Genomic DNA, 21,518 nt, shown 5'->3' with positions numbered 1-21,518 from the left:
ACAGAATCCCGATTAATAAAAAAACTTGGTGCCGGAGACTATGTGATTACCCATCGACGCCTTGTTCGGTAGTTAGATTTCCTCAGCAGATAAAGCTTAGAGATACAGGATTTTTGATTAAGGACACCAAGACGGCGGGTTCATAGAATCATTATCACGCCAGACAAAATGCTTACTAGCTTTTTTTATTTCTCGGTCTTTTACGTTCTAAGCTCAAATGCCGCGGAAGTCAATTCTGCCTTTCATTCTTTTGGGGGTCGATAAAATATGTACCAGTCAAGTACTGGGTTCGATGTAATTGACTAGCCCCCTCTCCTAAAATTTCAGGCCTTGTAGTAGAAAGAATTATCAAAGATACCTTACCAAACGTCGAGTAAATAAAATCTATTTGGAAGATGAGGTGTGTTTGATGGAATGTCTCGGCTAGTTCAGGTTTGACATGTAACACCGATCTAGTTTAATCTAAATCTTTGGATAAAGTCAAACTTCAAATAGTCGTTGACATTTTATACATTTAACAAGACTAATTAGGAATAATTACTTGGCAGGCCATCCTACACCAATTATGTCCTACGTCTTTTGATAATATAAGCTTTCGCGGAGTTGTTTTCTGTGTTATATATATATATTACACGCACGGACATATATATATATATACTTACATATGCACACACACACAAACACACACACACACACACACAGATACGCACACACATACACACACACACAAACTATCTTTTGTTCCGTACATTTTCGCAAAAGGTTGCTTTACCAGACATCTGGTTTCCGTTTGTTTGCACATCGTACGCCTTTATTACACACGTAGACTAACGTTATCGGCTGCACAGTTTCGATTTCTATCTAAATTTACGAAGTTTCTCTCTCTCACTATATATATATATATATATATATATATATATATATAGAGAGAGAGAGAGAGAGAGAGAGAGAGATTTTAAAGATTCGTTGAGAAATGGCATATATATATATATATATATATATATATATATTATATATATATATATATATATATATATATATATAAACACATATAGATACACACACACACTCATATATATATATATATGGAAATTAATTAGACCGGGATTTTCCCATATAATACTAATTTATGTCATTGCTACACGATCTGAATAACTACATATATGAATAACTATATATGTATCGACTCTCATATATAGCAGATACTTCGTTTGGATCTCTTCACTTTCATCGGCAGATCGAGAAATTAACTTTTTGTAACTAAACACTTTCAAACTTCGGATACTGGTAGAATGTGTCATATAAAGCATCTCTTACTCTTAGCGTTGTTGAGAAAAGTTTCTATTTACGAAGTTACTTCGTATTAAAGTTGTCGTATTTCGGTAATTTCAACCATTCAATGACGTGTATTCAGCTGAATAAAATTTACTGCTGTTGTTTGTCAACAACAACTTCCGGTCTTAACTTAGCTGGTCTTGTGTTAAAATTTGAAACCTTATAATACAAAATAATACAACTTATTGGCATAAAATTTTTATCATTATTATTATTATCATTGAGTGAGAGAGCAGTTCATGCCATCAAAGTGACACTGGGGTAAAATATACGAAGCCCAATATACCCATCATGACTACCCGTCTGATAAAGGTACACCAGGCACATGCATCACAACCATATGTGTGCGACATGGTGATCTCATATCAAGATAAACAGCACATGACCTTGCAGGTGGGGCCCAGTTAGAAATTTCTTCAGGTTGAGTAGCCCATCCCGCTCAAACGGTCTCTGAATAAGGGTTGTTTAAGGATGTTGAAAGAACCACCCATGTTTCCAGAGGTGAACTATTCAAACCCCAAAGAATCCCTCTCAACACATGGCTATGATGCTCCCCCACTACTTCTGCTCGTGATCAGAGATGCACATATCGTCAGCCACTAAGGAACATGCTCAACTGGTTAAGGTCAAACAACTGACAAGCAAATCTGTGGTATTGAGCAGAATATTTGCTGTAGCCCATCTTTTATACCAAGACAAAACAATGTACATGATAACACTTCCAATCAGTTAAGATCAGAAGCCATGAGAGCCACTGCCTGGTACTGCATCAGGGCATTTATTATCATTATTATTATTATTATTATTATTAGTAGTAGTAGTAGTAGTAGTAGTAGTAGTAGTAGCCACTTTCATTAACACGCAAATAGTGATCGGTGTTCCGCAGGGCACTGTTTTGGGACCTCTACTGTTCATAATGGCCCTCTCAGACATGCCCTCAGCCGCCACACAGAGAGCCACGATCACAAGTTATGCAGATGATACAAAAGTTTCACAGGCAATATAGAACCCTGAAGACACTAAGCACCTGCAATGTGAGCTGGACAAAATATACAAGTGGGCTGAAAAGAATAGCATGCAGTTCAATGCTGAAAAGTTTCAAGCTTTATGCTATCAGCATGCAAAACTGAATGCAATACCCAATGAATACACTGGACCCGGAGGGATTGCAATCCCAGAGGCACAATCAGTGCGTGACCTGGGTATTCACATGAGTGATGACGCAACCTTTCATGTACATGTTGCTAAACTGGCAATGAAATGTAGACGGCTGGCCGGATGGATTCTTAGAACCTTTAGAACAAGAGAACAAGAAACCATGATGGTCCTCTGGAAGACACTTGTCCTAAGCCACTTTGACTATTGCTCTCAGCTATGGTCACCATCCAGTGTCAAGTTGATCACAGAACTTGAGGCGATCCAACGAAGCTACACGAAGAAGATAACCTCTGTGCAGCATATAAACTACTGGGAAAGACTCAAGAGATTAAAACTCTATTCCTTGGAGCGTAGGCGAGAAAGATATGCCATAATATATATCTGGAAGATCCTGGAAGGACTTGTCCCAAACTTTGGCATCAAGAGTCACACAAATGCCACAACCGGGCGCCACTGCGTGGTACCAAGGACTCCAAATTTGCCATCAAGATGTAGGACAAGATACTGTGATAGCCTGGGCTTCAGAGGCCCACAGCTCTTCAATATCCTCCCGAAGAACCTGAGGGACCTGCATGGTGTAGATGCGGATGTTTTTAAAGTAGGACTGGATCTCTTCCTGTCAGGTGTCCCGGATGAACCAACTTCACGGCAGGAGGTGCAGATGAGGGCAGCTGCATCGAACTCTCTCATGCACCAAATGGCAGTTGCTAAAAAGCATTCGTGAGGTAAAATCATGTAGCAAACCAAATGGCGGTGCCCCAGCATGGCCACCGCTCATGAGCTGAAACTGGAAAAATCAAAATCAAAATTATTATTATTATTATTGTTGTTGTTGTTGTTGTTGTACACTGGGCGAAATGCTTTGCGGTATTTCGTCTGACGCTGTCCTTGTTTGTCCCCTCTGTGTTTAGCCCCTTGTGGGTAGTAAAGAAATAGGTATTTTGTCTGCCGTTATGTTCCGAGCTCAAATTTCACCGAGGTCGACTTTGCCTTTCATCCTTTCGGGGTCCATTAAATAAGTACCAGTTACACACTGGGGTCGATATAATCGACTTAATACGTTTGTCTGTCCTTGTTTGTTCCTTCTGTGTTTAGCCCCTTGTGGGTAGTAAGAAATAGGTATTTCGTCTGCCGCTATGTTCCGAGTTCATATTCCGCCGAGGTGGACTTTGCCTTTCATCCTTTCGGGGTCGATAAAATCAGTCAGTACTAGTTACACACTGGGGTCGACTTAATCCCTTCCCCCAAATTTGAAGCCTTGTGCTTCCAGTAGAAAGGAGTATTATTATTATTATTGGTATGTGAAAGTTATTGTCATCGAGTATTTCCAATATCGAAAATATTTGCCATGAATAAATAATTCAGTATGTAACATTTTAACTCTATTACCATCCAGTATCATTTAAACTGAATGCGTTGGAGCTTGTTAATTTTCACTATGTAACAGTTTCTGGTACAATGTCATTCAACAAGCTGTCTCGAAGCATACCCATGAAATTAACATATTTTTATGCCGGTGACTGTACTTGATGCACGCAATGACCAGCTATGACTGACTTGATTCTATCAAATACTAAATAAAGCTTTCGTTTAAAATTAATACTAAAATTCGTTTCATAAAACGAAAGTAAACAATTACAACAACAACAACAACAAATAATAATAATAATAAATGATGATAATAATAATAATAATAATAATAATAATAATAATAATAATAATAATAATGATAATAATGATAACAAAATGCTGGAAATTTGTATTATAGAGGATGGCGTGCTTAAGTAACCGCAACATTTAATTTATTAGTTTGGAAAGTTGGGGTTTGTTGGAGAGAGGAGAGTTTAATTTGAATTGTAGTACTCAGAGTACACTTTCTTTTCAGTTCCCTCCCCTTCGCATTCTTGATCAATACGATAATTACCAGTAAAAATAACGGAGCAGATTCGTTGGAAGATAACTCTCCCCATCCCTTGTACAAATTTGAGCTTGTGAATATTTAAAATTTATCGATATTTGTTTTAGAAAGATGAGTGCAGGGAATAATTTTTAGAGAAAAAAATGCAGCCTAAATATAACATAGTTGAGTAAATATTTGAGAATGAGATGTAGGAAATGAGAGTCAAATAATAAGTGTGCGAAAGTATGGTTGACATTGAATTTTAATAAGCAGTTTTATATGAACAAGAGCCATTATAGTAATTAATATTATTATTTCAGTGTTTTTTTGTTGTTTTTTGTGGGGTGGGGGTGGAATTTGAGATTATTGTTTGTGAAACTAGAACAAATTCTGGAAGATTAAATGGCGTTTGTACAATTTGCAGAAATTCTCTCACAGGAGCCACACGACACAAACGTTTGTGATGTGACTTTTAGTAGAGTGTTCCTATAGTAGTAGTTCTTAGTCTTTTATAGCTAAACGCCCACTTTCATTAAATGATATTTTACAAACAACCCCATTATCATATTTTGTATAAGAAAAAGATTTATCAAAGAGAAGTGTAGTGGTTTGCTATCCATATTTTTTTTAATTATCCCTTCTAACATGGGCTTCTTTTTTTAGATGTTTGGTTTGATTAGTGTCTTCTATATTGAACCTTTAAAGAAATTACGAAAGAAGACGTAGGTTCATATAACGAAATTTATTGGACCTTGGTGCATCAACAGTCGGGTTTCTGATCATTGACAATACAATATCCAACTCATATTCTAATTCCGACCAAGATCGTTGGCGATTCTTTTTCCTCTGTCTTCCCTTCTCTGGATCTTTCCTTCTCCTATGTTTCCGACGAAGAGCTCCGCTCGAAACGTTAATCCCTCCTTCTTTCCTTCTTTCCTGAGCGTCCAATAATACTATATTTGTTCCACGTCCTCGCGTTGTTGTTTTTTTGTGCTTTCTTGTTTGGATTAACTATACACACACACACACACACACACACACACACATTTAAAATGTAATATTACTAGTTTAAAAGTAAGGTGATGAGCTAGCAGAATCGTTAGCAAGCCGGGCAAAATGCTTATTGTCATATCGTCCGTCTTTATGTTCCGAGTTGAAAGTCCTTTTGTGAGGTGTCGATAAAATAAGTACCAGTTGATCTACACCATCACTTGAGATTGCTGGTCTTGTGCTAAAATTCTGAAATCAACATTTCTTAGAAATTTTATTTCTAAGAAATGAAAAAATAAAAAAATAGACATCCCGTGCTCCCCACATTAATAGAAATAATAGAAATAATTCAGTTTGACATTTCTTGGAAATTTAAGAATTATTATTGTTTAGCTTGAGGTTAGTCTCAATCGAGCAGATTTTTTCTTGTCGTTCAGCCATAGTGTATCTAGGGCTACATTGTCTTGTGTATCCTACCTATTTTACTGAATTAAGGGATCCCTTGAAAGAAATCTGGTTGCTATCTCTAGTAGCTCGAGAAACCGCAAAGGCTCCCCTATCGTTAAGACAAAAGGTCAACCTCAACCGAGTAGATTATTTTCTTTCGCTCATAGTGTATCTATAATTGCATTTTCCAGTATGCTCTGCATTTAATAAGCCTGTAGAATATAATTTGAAGGAAACTTGGCTGCTATTTCTACAAGGCGATGAAACCACGCCGTGGTTCCCTTGTTAACTCATTGAGGACAGTCTAACACCAGATACATATATCTTTTACATATGCACATGATAAGTAAGAAACTCAATATATTTAATGCAAAGAAAGATTTCAAATATGACAGTATGGCGGATCTGGTCTTTGCTGAAGGTCAGCTATTTCCAGAAGTCAAAAGTAATTTTTGCGGCTCTATAAATAAACTAATCTCTGCAATGCGGTTTCAACTGTTTATTTTTTCTTCTAAATAAACTCATTCAGTATGGAGGTCATTAGTTGAATGCTTCAAAGCAACCTCTAGGTCAGTGTTTTCCAGTATGTGGCTTAATATTTTAGTGTGTCACGAATTTGCACAGGTGTGTCACGAAATTATTCGAGGTCAAAATATTTTATTTTTGATTTTTTTTTTTCTTCTTTTTCTTTCACATTTACCCTTTTACTTGTTTCAGTCTTTAGATTGCGGCCATGCTGGGGTACCGCGTTGAAGGGTTTTGGTCGCCCGTACTAATTTTTTTTTAAACCTGTGGCTTATTTTAGCGGTCTCTTTTGCCGAACTGCTAAGTTACAGGGACGTAAACAAAACACCGGTTGTCAAGCGCAAAACACACACAACAGACATATTACTTTTTTTACTCTTTTACACGTTTCAGTCATTTGGTTGCGGCCATGCTGGGGTACTGCTTTGAAGGGTTTTGGTAACACTATCGACACCAATACTAATTTTTTGAGGCTTGTGACTTATTCTAGCGGTCTCTTTTGCTGAACCGCTAAGTTACAAGGACGTAAACAAAATACCAGTTGTCAAGCGCGAGACACACACATACACGCGAGCGCGCATGCGCGCACACGCATATATATATTATTTTATATTATATTATACACTCACACACACAGATGATGAACTTCTTTCAGTTTCTGTCTACCAAATTCACTCACAAGGCTTTTGTCGGCCCGAGGCTGTAGTACTGAACCTGTGATCACATGGTTGAGACGCAAGCTTCTTAGCCACACAGCCAGGCCTGCAGATAAAAATGAATCATTAATTAACTGTTTTAACTACTCATGCTTACGTTTACACACAGGCCCAAAATGTTGTATTTAATAGTTACATGCTGTTTAATTAAAGATATCTATTACGTTATAGTGATAACGATATATTATCATCACTTTAATAGAATGAGAATAGTTAATCAAAATTCCAATATATGAACGATGATGAGAGGCAAGAATATTTTGCACAAGCTAGAAAAAGAGAACAGGCTAGAAGAGAAAACACAACCGAAGTGGCTAGGCAAGATTTCCAAGAAATTTATAAATGGATTATGAAAGAAATGATAGGATATTAGTGCCGGGTGGGAACACGTTTAAAACTCACTTTGCGCCACAAAGTGGACCGTGTAATTTCCATGTGTGATCCCACTGAGGTGAGATGTAGAGGGTTTGTACGTCAGTCCTTCTGCAAAGTTTACATCCTACTTGGCATCATAGGAGCCAGTAAGAAGAATGCTATCAGGTCGTCGTGGAGGCGCGTGGCTTAGTGTTTAGAGTGTTGGACTCATGATCGTAAGATTGTGGTTTCGATTCCTCAACCGGGCGACGCGTTGTGTTCTTGAGCAAAACATTTCATTTCACGTTGCTCCAGTCCACTCAACTACAAAAATGAGTAATCATGCGACGGAACGGCGTCCTGTCCAGATGGGGAACATATACGGCATGAAACCGGGAAACCGGCCCGTATGAGTCGGTATGACTTCATAAGGTAACTTTACATTTTACTTTCACATCAGGTCGACCTGCGGAGGCAGCGGTGGTTGTTTCAAGGTGGCTGTGGATTAGGATATGCGAGCCCTGAAAGGGGAAGTGCTGTCATGGGCAGTAATAACTGGACACAGGCTAAGGCATGATCAACCACTGCTAGGATACCTTGGAGAGGGTGCCTGATGTTGAAAGGCCCGAAACACCTAACGACCCCAGGAAACCTCCCTGATAATATGTCCCGGTGCATCTCAGAATGATATATGGGAATACATAGTGTGTCATGGATGGGACCATCCTTAAAATTTTAGAAAGTACTAGTACAGTCCTTAGAACATACAGATTATAAGATATGTAACAAAAAATAAAAGGAAATGAAGTCACGGGGGAAAATGTCAGAAATGGCACAGTTTTGTGACTAAATAAAAACAAAATTAAAATTCATAAGAAAAAGTTTCTCATTCCATTTAATAGCACAAATAGACACATTAATTAAACTATGTAATGAGATTTTAAGTCATTAATTAACATGTCTTGAACACAATGAGCACAAAATTTATTTAATTGTATTACACTTATGTGAGGGAAAAAAGGACATTTTATTTAATATCTGAGATAAAACAAACAAAAAGCATTGAAATTTCTCAGTGACTTTCCCCCTGTGACTTCTTTTCAGACATTGTGTGCATGTGTGTGAGTGAGAGAGAGAGAGAGAGAGAGAGAGAGAGAGAGACTTTTGTTCTATAGATTTTCCTCCGTGTTTTCTTCCGTAACATTCTTGCATGCGTAACATTATAAGCTAGCTCCCGTCTTCAACATTCAATTTCCCTTCCTGCCGTGTCTATCCTGTTAGTATAATTTCACAACAAAACAAGTGATTCAAATTTTCATCAAGATAATGAGGTCTTTGTTGTGTAATATCTACCTACTACAGTGCCTCTCGTGTCATTCTACCTGCTAGAAATACCATTTAAATCTCTTTCAAATCACACACTACCGCCTTATAAATTATCGATGGAATGGACACATAGGGTAACGCAGCCTGAGCTAAAAATATGTCTGAAAATACAGAGAATGTGTCAGGAATATCACTGATCGCGAAGATAAGCAATACTAAGAATAGCAAGATTGCCATAAGACAATCGATAGTAGACACACATTCTACTTTAGTGATTCGAAAGCTTCCACGCTGTCAGCTTTCCAGGTAGTCGTTAAAGCTAATGACTTTTTCTCTCAATACACCTTTAATTTCATTTAATTAGAAATTATATTCAACTTGCTACATTAAATACGTTTGCTTGGACTTTAACTACTTGTGGTAATGAAATGGCGGCCTTATGAGGTGTTTGTGAGGTTTCCAGGTTAGCGGTGTTTAACGCTGGATTAACCGTTAAGCAAAATAAGTACGTGCTTAGAGTATCAAAGAAAGAGGGCACTACAGAAATAGAAAATGGTTTACGGCACAAAAGAAATCACTTTTAAATCTGCGAAAATAATTTTCAAGATGCCTTATCTCTACCAAGTATAGAAACAGATGTGCTGCAGAAGATTAATTTTGAGGATCTGATCAAAGACTACAATTTAGAAAAAAGTAGTAAATTTTCAAATATAAACTGGAATTATACAAAAATAAACATTATTTTCCAAATTACTGTTAGTTTTCATTTTGTGAAATATAAAATTCATTTTACAATTTATTATTGATTATATTTTGAATTAAATATATAAGGGGACAATAAAATCTTTTAAGTTCTTAGGGCTTCTATGCATCTTAATCCGGCCCTAGTGGTGTTATCATCTACAGAGCTGTGTAGAATTTATGAAAACATCAAGTAAGAGGTGTCCATAATCTGCGAGGTTGTTTAAATTAGTGATATTTCCAGCGAAGAGATGTTTATTAACCGCGGGATTATAACATGATACAGTTTACTGAAATTGAAAGTGGACTTAGATTTGGTATAGTCAATTACTGACTTGTAACTTGGCATAAAGCCATTTGGTAGGGCGAGGTGTCGAGAAGCGCAACGTCCACTAGATTGATATCAATGCTTTCCTGTATTTAATTTCAGTGGTGTATGGTGGTTGTTGGCATAGGATGTACTACCATGCTAAACATTCTACTGTGGCATAACTAAAAAGGTACAAAACTTTAGCCTATTTCTATACGTAAAACCATTTCAGCCTGATTAAAACTGTATTTCTGTGTGTGTACAATTACATGTGAAAACAAATTATATCATTCTGTAGTACGAAAAGATATTTTTCAAAGAAAATTTTTATGTTTGGTGGCTGTGCAGGACTCCTGTCAGATGAGTCGTCTCGGGCGAAACTTCGTAGCGATAAACAGCAATTTAAGCGAATTAAAATATTTAGACACTGTTTCAGTATGGTGTCATTTTCTTTTTATCCAGTGAATGTTACTGAATATTAATTCAATCTAAAAACACATACGTATATATACATGAATAAGCATATCTATAAACACACACACACGTACACAGACACATACATATATGTTCAATTTATATATATATATATATATATATATATATATATAGATATATATATATATATATACATATGTATATACACGCGCGCGCACACATAAAAACACATACAGCAATATAGATATATAACTGCGCATATATATATATATATGTGTGTGTGTGTATGTGTGTGTGTGTGTCCGTGCGCATGTGTACACATATATTTACATTTAATTATATTGTATCTGTGTAAATATGTTTGTGTGAGTATGCGTTTATCTTGAACTAAATATACCAAGAGTAATTCCTCTGTATATGACGAAAACAACGGTTTGAAAACCTAAGATGTTTACAGTAGTAAGTAGCTTTATATATTTAAATGTCTTATCTTCATTATTTCTGCTGATCATTTTCTAGCTTTTCTATTAGTTCTTCACCACTCACTGATAAATAATAAGAGGGCGAAATAATGTTAAGCAGCTCCACATAAATAGTAAAAAAAAAAGACGTGTCGTGTACGGTAGATTGTTTGGCGGTAGGAGAGAATAATACTACAACAAAATACTATCGAGAATATTATAGGTCTGACCGACTTAATCTCTCACACCGCGCCATGTCCATACTCGTTGGATTCGTGGTACAGTTAGCTCTTATTACTTGACAACAGTGACGGTATCTTCAGCTTAACATGCCAGTAATGTCAACTATTGTTATTTCAAGACAAGGTTAACACAGTGCAAAGATTTTATCAGCTAATCGGTAGTCACCCGACGTAAGGTAGGAAGAAAATACGTAGGCAGTTGTAATGGCATGGCGGCCATATACGGGGGAGGGAGTGAGAAAGAGACAGAGAGAGAGGGAGGGAGAGAAAGAAAGAAAAAAAGAAAGAGACTAATAGGGAGAGAACGAGAGAGATGTTTGAATGTATTTATGCTTTTTTTTTTACGAGTATGCTTGTGTGTGTGAAAAAGAGACAGACAGAAAAATAGAGAGAGAAAGAGAGTGAGTGAAGGGAAAAGAAATGGAGTAGATAGCCTTTATCATCAATCCTTTGGGAAGGTAGGCAGATTTTTCGAATTAAAAAGAAGTATGCAGATAGAATTGACGATAGATGATTAAAAATGTCGACTCGGGGAAAAAGAGAAGCAGTACGTTATTGAAATATAGAAAGGAGAAAGATGCTATCTGTTAAAAATATTGGGATTAAGGAAATAAATGAAAGAGGGAACAGAAAGTAAATTAAAACAAGCGAATCTAATAGCGAAAATTAAATAAGCAAATGTTGATCGGAACGAAGTTTATGAAACAAAAGTAAAATAACGTTCAGCGTTAATTCTAAACGTGAAACAAATGAAAGAGATGGGCTGTTATAATAAATATAACACATGTGGTAAGATCAGTTGATTGATGATAAATCAACAGCCAAGTAACAGCAAGGGATTGATTTTATAGTAAAGTTAAAATTGAATAGTGAATAGTATCGTGGAAAAGAGGCAAGCGTCTGCTAAACTAAGTCAGCGATTCGGTTTCAATTTTACGTTGTCATAATTTCATTTCACATGACGTCATTAGTATACGTCATAGACTATTCCCAGTGGCCTAGCGCTACGAGACATTTACTGAGAGTTTTTGGAAAGAACACACTGATGTTGGCTTCAGCTTTCAGTTACCTCAACACGATTACAAAGTCTCCACGTCATCGCTCGATATGTCAGAAATAGCAGCCGAATCTATTCTCCTTGAAGTACACCCAACTGTTTTTGTTTGTTGGATTTTTATTCTTTTTTTTTAAGGTAGACTACTTATATATTGTTTAAGTTAGTCTTAGATGACTGAATGACAGACAGGATGGTCATGACTGGGTTGTGGTTAAATAGCATAACAAATATTAACCTTGATAGCAGCATGGACATCACACAGTTACATTTTTTAAAATTCTGTAGATATTCAAATTTATTATAAGAAATAAGCTCGTTTTACAACCATGTACTTTCGGGCTCAGTCCCACTACACAGACCTTGGGCAAGTGTCTTCATAGAGCATTGGTCGACAATGCTCTGTGATTAAACTGGGTAGACGGAAACTGTACAGAAGCCTGTCATATATATGCACGCGCGCGTGTGCGTTCCTGTCTGTCAGCCCAACAGCTTGACAACCGGTTTTTGGTTTGTTTACGTTCCTATGACATAGCAGTTCGGCAAAAGGGGATCTGAAACTAGTAAAGGATAAAAGATAAAGTTGACAACCGGTTTTTGGTTTGTTTACGTTCCTATGACATAGCAGTTCGGCAAAAGGGGATCTGAAACTAGTAAAGGATAAAAGATAAAGTAAAAGTTTGATAGAGAAAAGGGTTGAGATGTCCAGAGTTGTCTTCTGTGTGTAAAACACATAGCTTACGACATGTAGTAAACCAATAAATTTTAACTCATATTATATTCATGGTGGGGCGGAAATAAAAAGTTCATTAGCTAAATAATTCATTCTAATCAAGAAAGGTAAGGGTGAGAGGACTGAAAATTAAATAAATTAATGAAAAATTAAGGTATGCAGTGTGGAGCATCATAAGTACTGTCACAACTTAGGGCATGATTCGTATATATCAGATTTCGTCAACTAAGAAGTAACTGCAGTGTTGAAGGTGAAAGAGCTTGCCGATTGTACGATGTACGGAAACACCATTCCGTTATAGATGATGATGTGGCAAGAGCTGCAGTGTTGAGTCGTAAAAGCGTACTGTTTGTAAAAGGGAATGCTTTTTCCATATATTGTGGGCCGTATTTGTTTGCCTGAATTGTTACAGAATGGCTATGAGTAACCCACATGAGTGATTTGGGGGTTATGAAGGACATGTCGGATAGGATAGCTTCAGTAACACGCTTATCTGTTTCTAATGGAACAACGAGGAAGCACTTGAGCTGCCACGGACATTTAGCATTAAACTGATGAGGCTTCGACCTTCTCAACTGGCTTGAAATGTCATAGTGCCCGTTGTGTAGATTGTAGTATTTGGATGCGTGATGGGTAGTTGTGATAATGCTGTTGTCGAATGACTTGGTTGGCGCAGAGGCGATAATGGTTTGTGTGGTATTGGTTGGGACTGGAGGTGAGGAAGGAATGAGATTGTTTGGAGCGTCTATGTATCTGTCCGGGATGGGAATAGGGGATTTGGTCAAGGAATATACAGATTTGAGCATTGTGAAAATTTTCGGTTTCAGCACTGGCAGCATTAGTATGAGTATTAGAATAAAGACGAGTTACGAATGTCGAAGTCAGCAACGGCGATGACTTCGGTTTAGGTTGGATCAATGTACCAGAATATTTGAGAAGAGTGTTGATAATTGTCCGACATGTTTCGTTTCAATTTTAGACTTATAAAGGGTTGTAGAATGTAACCCTGTATCGTTAGGTCACGGTAACCCCTCTCCTACCTACGCCAGGAATCTACTCTGAATGTACTTACAACAGAACGGTATCCTCTTGGGGTATTGATAGGTCAGGAGATGGTGTCAAAACGGACAGTGTGATGCTCCTATTTTCACCCCTGCCATATGGAAAACCCGTCTACGTCAAATGCAACAATACCACATCAAACAAATGATATTCATAAATACACACAAACACATGCACTCGCACACACATTTTCCAACAAGGGTTATTTTATCACTCCAGAACGGTAAAGATATAATTAAAATAAAAACAATAATATAAAATATAAAGACGAATATGTAAGCTTAACAGATTCGTTTTATTCATCAAGAGAGAAAGAGAGCGCGAAGAGGTAATAGATTGACAACATTGTTCCAAGGTGTTCATGCATGTATTTCATATTAATGGAAATGTTTCTTTCTCTGATGTTATATATCAGTTTTAAAGACCAAAATACCATTTCTTTGTTCTTGCCCTGTAGCTTTCTCGACTTTGGTTTCGATCCCCCTCTTCTCTTCCTTCTCTCTTTCTCATTTTCTTCTCTTCCATCTTATTCTTTCTCTCGCTCATGCAGAATCATTAACAAATATATCAGGAAAACAATGTATGTATGTATTTATATATATATATATAATATATATATATATATATAATATATATATATATATATATATATATATATGCTCACGCACACACACGTGTGAGCAAGTGAATATGTAAGCTTACCAGTTTCGTTTTATTCATAACGTTAACACATTCCTTAACTAATTACCCACTAAGCATTGAATTTCAGGCACATTTTCGCAAGTACTAGGAACAATTCAGTCAGTAAAAATTATCTTCTCGGGTCATACCGACTTACACGGGCCGGCTTTCCGGCTTCATGGCGTATGTATTCCCCACCAGGATGGGACGCCGGTCTGTCGCAAGATTACGCATTTTTGCCAGCTGAGTGGACTGAAGCGATGTGAAATGAGACGTTTTGCTCAAGAACACAACACGTCACCCGGTTGAGGAATCGAAACCACTATCTTACGATCAAGAGTCCAACACCCTAATCACTAAGCCACGCGTCTCAACTCATAATCTCGTTCAAATGCACTCAGTCAGTAATCGAACCTGAATCACAAACTTGCTTTTTTCATGTTTTCGTTTCCTTAAAGACAGATATAGTTCGACGAAATTTTGCATAGTCTGTCCCCAATTTCTCCCCACAAAAAGCCTTTGACCAAGATGTCTCATAATAGAATCCAACCTGGAAATACATGATTGCGTAGCCTACTTCTTAACCACGCAACCATGATCACGCTTGTTTGGTTAAAGCCCTTAATCTGTTGCGATTAGTCTTTGATAGTATTCCTGTTTTTAAGACGGCGAGCTAACTGAATCGTTGTCGCACCGGACAAAATCCTTGGCGGCATTTCGTCTGTCTTTATGATCTGAGTCTTTAACTTCCGGGGAGATCGACTTTGCCTTTCGTCCTTTCAGAGTCGATAAAATAATAGTTGAGCATTGTGGTCGTTGTAATCGACTTAGCTCCTCCTATGAAATTGTTACCCTTGTGCCAATATTTGTAACCAAAATTTGTCGTTTTTCTTTTATTTAGACATGGGGATAAGATCCTCTTTATAGTTCATCCTCCTCCTAACTGGAGATTCTTTTATGTCTCAAATGTTATTTTCAAATTTAAGCCATCAATATAATAGGATTCCTTTATTTATTTCTATCTCCCCCACCCCACCAACACACACCAAGGATATGGAAAATAGTATTGCCGTTAAAATATATTTACATCTTGCACCAGGTTTGGGGTTTGTCTTTCCCGAGTCATATAAAGCTGATTTCCCAGATTCTGTGGTTGATATACGGATCGCCCTCGCCATCTGGACAAGATGTTGATCCGTCGCAGGATTACTCATTTTTGCTAGCTGGGTAGCCCGTAGCAACATGAAATGAAGTGTTTCGCTCAAGAACACAATGCATCATTGGCCCAGGAATCGAAACCACATTCTTAAGATCATGAGTGTAATACCCTAACCACCAAGCCACGCTCCACACACACACACACACACACACACACACACACACACACACACACACACACACACACACACACACACACACACACACAAATCATGCATTAGATATCTTGTATTCATTTAAACCGTATGACGACATGTTTACTACAATTAAATTTCAAATTTCAACAGTAATTCATTTACTATATTGGTTTCTTACAAGATAAGAACGCAACACCAGAAATCTTTCAGAAGTGTACACAACCAATTACATCGATTTCAGTATTTAACGGCTACTTCATTTTATCGGCCTCAAAAAGATGGAAGATAGAATTGAGCGAGATATTTGAACACAGAGGACGCATGCAGCTGTGACTTAATACCTTGCTATTTTATTTTTATGGAGCCACGTTTCATATATATATATATATATATACAGACTGCAACCGTTTCATAGCAAGGTGGTGTTTGTTATATAATTTGTAACATACGCAGAACCAGGTTAGCTAATCTTCAGGTCGTGTTACTTCAACATTGTCTACGTTAACAATGTAAACGACGTTGAGGAAGTAACAGGACCTGAAGATTAGCCAAACTGGTTTTGTTTATGTTACAACTTATGTAACTGACATTACTTTGCTATGAAACAGTCGTAGACCGTGTTTTACCTGTCCCATTCCTTACTTTTGGGGATTTCTATTCGCATTTCTGGCATCCTCAGTAGGTAAAGCCATGTGTAGTATAGTGACCGTCAGTTTATAGAAGTTCCTTTTAATTTGAATATGGGACGAAACATGTAACTTACGATATCAATAAACTTGTTTTATCGTATATTGTACACCCTTTGTCATCTGTACAGGCCGCATAAGTGCTCAAATCTTACTAACTTCCTATACTTGGATCTCAGGATCATACTTATACACATACATACATACATATATATATATATATATATATATATATATATATATATATATATATATATATATATATATATATATATTATATATATATATAAGTGAGTACATATAAAATTATAAAATCTATGTGCTAGCACGCGCGCTCGCGCACACACGCACAAACGCACACATGTACACGCATACACGCAGTTTTATATATATTTGTTTTAAATATTGGACTGCGGTCATTTTTAGGCACCGCCTTCAAGATTTTAGGCCAGTGGCTAATTTATAGAAAATCTTTTTGTGCAACCGCTAAGCCGTGTGTGTGTTTCAAAATAAGTTTATGGAATGTAAACATGAATTCTGTACGAAAAGATGCGGCATCTCATCTTATTCATTACCATTATAATTAACCGTTATCTTGAAATGCCCCATTAAGAGAAAACTGCTAAAAACCAAGGCATTATATTATTTCAATATTTCTTCAGATTTGTAACAGTGTGTAATAATTTAGTGTGGTATGAAATTTTTGCAAAATATCCAATTTTTGTAAAGGCATAACCACTGAGATATTAATACTTCATTATATTTTTCTGACATTTTCAAAAAAATTTTATCTGTGTCGTGATCTAATTATAACCATTTCTGCCCATTATATTACTGAAAGATTTCTATAGTTAATTTGATTCAGAGGAAAGCCTGTATATTACCAAATAACATAGGTAATTCATTTTATATATTTCATATTATGCACACAGCAACTGTTTTGAATAGAACTTTCCACTTGATTTCTTCACCTTTCTCAGCACTGAGACGAAAATAGATCTCGGTATTAATCGTATGTGCGGGGCTGTAATATGCTCCTAAGTTGCAGTATGCAGTAACATTATACAGCTTTACAAAATAGTTTATAATGTGGAAAGCATAAACCTATAAGAGGTAAGCCTTCTTGTATTATTCATGCTGTCAATATAAAGTCGATTTCATTGCAATTCACACCTACTTTCGCTTTCTCCTTTCTTTATACCTATCTTGATTAATGTTTGCTATCAAATTTAAGACTGAGATACTGATTAGATAAAACTTCACCGGCTTGATATATTGTTATTCACCCAAGCTATACTGTGTCAAACATGGTAGGGTTGAACATACCCCTACACTATCTAAATTTACTGGTTTACCAGGAAATTATAGCTTATTAGTAAATATTTTTTTTAAGGTTAACGAGTAAGGTTGATGTAAAGAAATTAATTTTCACAGCTATATACAGAAAACCAGCCATTATTGCTGGCTTTGGGACGAAGCCTTTTGATGACAAAAACCGGTGGCTAGCATTATTCGTGATTGTAACAATCAGCTTCTGCTAAACATAGACATGTGTGTGAGTGGTTGTTTATTATTATCATTACCATTATTATTGTTGCTGTTATTGTTGAGTAAGAAAGCAGTGCATGTCATCATAGTGACAATGGGGTAAAACATACGAAGCCCAGTACACTCATCATGACTACCCGTCTGACAAGGATACACCAGGCACATCATCATCATTATCATGATCATCATCATCATCATCATCATTATTATTATTATTATTATTATTATTATTATTATTATTATTATTATTATTATTATTATTATATACATTTGGCTTTTGCTTTATATTTATACAGGGTGACTCCAAGTTACACCCATTATTATTATTGTTGCATGTACGTACGTATGTATGTATATATGTATATTTGCATGCATATGTTTATATGTGTGTGTATGTGTAAATTATTCAAATGTCAATAATTCCGCAACAACCGTTAGCTGTAATTCTTGCATGCAATAATTATGTTGTTTAAATGTAAAAGATCCTTACAACTCATCCGAGTTTTTAATTTTATTTTAGCATAGATCGTAATATTTGAAGTAACAGGAATTATTAACAATACATAGATGTTGTGTAATAGCAAATTTTTGAGATAGTATTCGGGTGGCGGTTAGCACCGACTCTTTTCTGATTTAGAAGACCTAAGGTGATCAAAGATGCCTAAGCCTTGTTCAAGAAACATTGTAGCTATGACTACATTATCTAATGTGTCCTATCTGTAAAAGATGTAAAGGTGTACTTTGAGGGAAATTTAGCTGCTATTTGTAGCATTTTGAACAACTGCTTCGTGGTTCCATCGTTAGGTCGTGGTTTATTTTCCTGTTGTTAATTAGTAGAGCACTCTGGCTATTTGCTCTTTATTTATTTAATTCCCATACATACGTGTATGTGTGTGTGTGTGTTTGTTTGTTTGTTTGTATGTTTGGTAGCGATATTACTTTTGTCCTCACTCTCTGATTGGCAAATAGTCTCTTTTATGCAAAAGTCTGGATATTTGCAGAATGAATGAATAAATTAAGTCGTCGGGATTTCTTGGAAATGAATGACGTCAATCTAATTATGATTATTTATTATTTGATGTTAGCCTTACAATTACTAAGTGAGGCTAATCTAATAATAATCGCGCAGTGATTAACAATAGTGTTAGTTATACACTTCTGACAATTGTTTACAAATTCGTGGTATTTCGCACTTTTAATAGCTCACGAAGCAAAATATAAGATACAATAAAAAAAAAACAGGGAAACAGGTAAAAAAACAGGAGACACAACTTTTTATAGACCCAAGAACGCATTTCGAACTAAGAGAGACTCATAGCGATCTTTCGATTTGCATGAAATGGTAGCTAGATCTCCCTCAAACTCAAATGACACACTACCATATTTCCAAAAAGGAAAATAAGAGTCGGATGAAATGGCCCTAAGATGAAAACTGACCGAAAAGAAAAGACTGGATCGTCACGGCTGGAGTGCCTTGGGTCATAAGTTTGCTCAGTCATACTGAACCAGTGCTGAACAACAACAAAAACAACTTGACTGCATTTTCTTTAGTTGCATCGAGTTATTATTAGTGCTCGCCAAAGAATTATATAGAATTTTCTTTGGTTTATGAAGAATTGTATTTTGAAACTGTGCATTCTATCCGTTGTTCCAGCGATTCTGCCAAACCCTAACCCTGGAATATATTTCGCACTCCACCGATAATTGTGTAGATGTGTTAAGCCCATAGTATACTGCGTGGTGTTTTTTCCAACTTATTGTGCTCTAAACTCAAATCCCAACGGGATCAAATTTGCTTTTCATCTTTTCAGAATCGATAAAAAAGATAAAGTATCAACCCAAGAGCAGTGGAATGACGGGATTGTCAGGGCGTCGAACCAGATACTTTGCAGTTTTTCTTCCGACTCATTGCATCCTGAGTTCAAATCCCCTCTGGTCTACCTGGGCGAGAGACTTAATCTGTCTCCCTGATACCTTGGGTACCCTTTGTGGAACCCACTTTATTGCAACAATTTGGGCCTGGTCTTTGGTGCGAGGATACCCTGTAAAGGGTATCCTCGGACGCCCTGTAGAAGGTTATGACACTACCTTTTCTTCTGACTGTAAGATTTTTATAAAAAAACATGCATCAGTGTTTCTCAAATGGGCGCCGCAGATTATAAAAGATATTATTTCAAAACCCTATACAACCTATACAAATACTTGAGCGTCTTGAAAAATGAGCTATTCAATATTTTGTTATACACAAGTATGATTAATAAACCAAGCCAAACAATGGTTTTCTATATTATTTACTTTACTAAATGTTTAAAGCATTTTTTTTTATATCTGTGCAACTTTCCATGCAAAACACACCAATAAATTTTTATTTGATCTTCAGTGCACCACGACGTCAAAAATATTGAGAATAATTAGTGTAGATGATCCCACTGTTGGTAGCTATTGTTGGTATATATTCAACAATAACAGTCAACAGTTATTGTTAAATAACTACCAACAGGTTGTAGCTTTGGCGGCAGAGAGCCAACTAGGTGATGTCATTGTTATTCTGACCGCTGCTTCTGTTGTTGTGGTAGGTGTTATTGCTATTGTTCTTGTGGTTTCTGCTGCTGATACTGTTTAGCTCCACTATTCATTAGACTTATCGTCAAAGGTATTTCAGCTGTGACCATCCACCTTTTCTCCAGACATAGTATGTCTAAGACTACATTACATGATATTTTCCTTTTTAAAAGATAACAGGGTGTGATTTGAAGGAGATTTCGGTTTCTAACTTAGCGTGTCGATCTCAGTAACTTGAATGTTGATATCATACCATGTTCGTTGTTGTTACAGGAGAGTAAGAATATTACCGGTAATTTACTGGACTAGTCGACCAAGTTTATTCACACCTGTATAAAACTAATCTTGCACAAGCCAAATGGTGGCGCATCTTAATGATCTCTCGACCTCATAGAAATAGCATCCTAATCACTGGCTTGTCTCGTATGAATGCAATGCATACAATGTATGCCTAATATATATATATATATATATAGATAGATAGATAGATAGATAGATAGATAGATAGATAGATAGATAGATAGATAGATAGATAGATAGATAGATAGATAGATAGATAGGTAGGCAGGCAGGCAGACAGACAGACAGACACACACACACACACACATACAGACATACATACATACATACATACATACATACATACTTATGAATGCAAGTAACAAGTCCGATTTTAATATAAATCTTTCATTTTTATGAAAGATAGCTTGGAAGAAGGCTCGTGCATGTTATATGTACTCCAATTAATTATATTCCTATGATTTTTAAAATGGCATACTTTGACTGATGCATCAAGAATCTCCACTGATCCAAACCTCCCTCAAATTTGATCCTACAATCTTAAAAGGTGGATTACATATTGGATAATACGGTTCTTTATAAACTATATCTGAAAGT

The sequence above is a fragment of the Octopus sinensis genome, linkage group LG1 (genome assembly GCF_006345805.1).
Source record: "Octopus sinensis linkage group LG1, ASM634580v1, whole genome shotgun sequence".
Lineage (NCBI taxonomy): Eukaryota > Metazoa > Mollusca > Cephalopoda > Octopoda > Octopodidae > Octopus > Octopus sinensis.
Note: the sequence above shows the minus strand (reverse complement) of the source record.